This window comes from Solanum tuberosum, unplaced genomic scaffold (genome assembly GCF_000226075.1).
Source record: "Solanum tuberosum cultivar DM 1-3 516 R44 unplaced genomic scaffold, SolTub_3.0 scf00421, whole genome shotgun sequence".
Lineage (NCBI taxonomy): Eukaryota > Viridiplantae > Streptophyta > Magnoliopsida > Solanales > Solanaceae > Solanum > Solanum tuberosum.
The window spans coordinates 505982-507666 of NW_006239343.1; the positions used below are offsets into that span (position 1 = coordinate 505982).

General features: G+C 30.6%; 1 pseudogene; it reads right to left on the reverse strand.

Annotated features, from left to right (window-relative positions):
* LOC102603467 (protein DETOXIFICATION 19-like) overlaps positions 1-1110 on the reverse strand; it is a 5994-nt pseudogene extending 4884 nt beyond the window's left edge.
* Positions 1111-1685: the final 575 nt, after the last annotated feature.

Consider the following 1685-nt stretch of genomic DNA (forward strand, 5'->3'; position numbering starts at 1 on the left):
AGATCATAATAGTTATATCAGGATTAAGAATATAAGTACATTTAATAGTTTAGAGAATATGTTTTGTCAGTCAGTCTAAAACAACTATCTCTACTCGGTCCCGTTCAATACATACAAAATGCACTAGCACAAGAAGTTGGAACTATACCGTTCCCATAATCAAGATAAATTACCTATAATCTTGTGCTACAATCGTACCGATGGCATGTTCAATTTCCATCCTAGATTGTGAACAAAAATCTTTATACTTATAAGAACCGATGATTTAATCATCTGTGTATAAGCTAAAACTCTACACACTAAATCATCTACTATATAAGTAAATAGACACCATAAACGAATATATGATCTATTAAAATTGAGCAAATATTTATTCTATAATAAATATTATTTCTTAACACATGGTTAATAGTATATATCCCAACATCTAGTGCACCACTTAGCCCAATCTACATCAAGATTTTTCGTAAGCAGTGTCAACATACAAACAAAATGAATACATATTCAGTGAATATTCAAATAAAAGTACATAATTTAAGTCAAAGCTACTGAATTCTGTTGAATCTGTAATTGAAACTCCAACTCCGCTCTTGATAGGCGAATTCTAGTGCATACAAAAGGGGTTAATTTTTATTTTTTTACATTAAGTCAGAAGTTTCTCAACTATAACAATCTTATACTTTTAAATCGTCGAAATGAATTAAGATATACATACCATAAAAGCCAAACCAGACACCATAGCCCATGAATTAGCAAGATTTGAGGCAGCAAGTTCAAGTTGTCCAAGATGACCAGCAAACATGACAGAGACAAGATTAATGAAGTAGAAACAACTAGTCACAACAATCATTGGCAAAGAGAACAATATTTGATTCTTGGCTTCTTCAACATCAATTAACTTATTAAGAATAATAATCCACCATTTGTTTGTCTCCAATGATTTTGGCCTCCCATTACATAAATGCAATGGAACGTCATTTCTGACATACCGATTAGGAATAATAATCCACCATTTGTTTGTCTCCAATGATTTTGGAGATAACATGGGACTTTTAAGACTATTTGATATTGAACTATCATCCATAGCTATACTCTTTCTCACACACACACAACGTTCCTCCCATTACATAAATGCAATGGAACGTCATTTCTGACATACCGATTAGATGTTTTTGAGCGTCTGAATTTATAATTAACTTATTTGTTATTTCTTGGTTCAATTCCTGTAAAACTAGTTTATTTCTACGAACATGGTTTACTAAATGATCCTTTTCTTGAAATCAGACAGTTGTGTTAACAATTGTCTTATTTTCTTTAAGACACTATAATAAACCTTCTTTCATTCTTTAGGATATCTAATTAACACACACATTCCGTTCTTAATTCCAATTTTCTTGTTCTCCCACTCAGCACATGTGCTGAACAATCCTATAACTGAACGTGTCACAGATTAGACTTACGTCAAATCCAACTAGTTCTATAGTTGTTCAAGGTACTGATTTGAAAGAAATTGAATTCAGAATGTGATATGTAGTTATTAGAACCTATCCCAATTTGATACGTAATTAGATACTTGAAAATACATGTAAAAGTACACTTTATAGTATATTCAAGTACTTAATTTAAACAACTCATATTATCAATTATTTAAATATAATTTACCAATAAATTTATAGAGTTGTAGA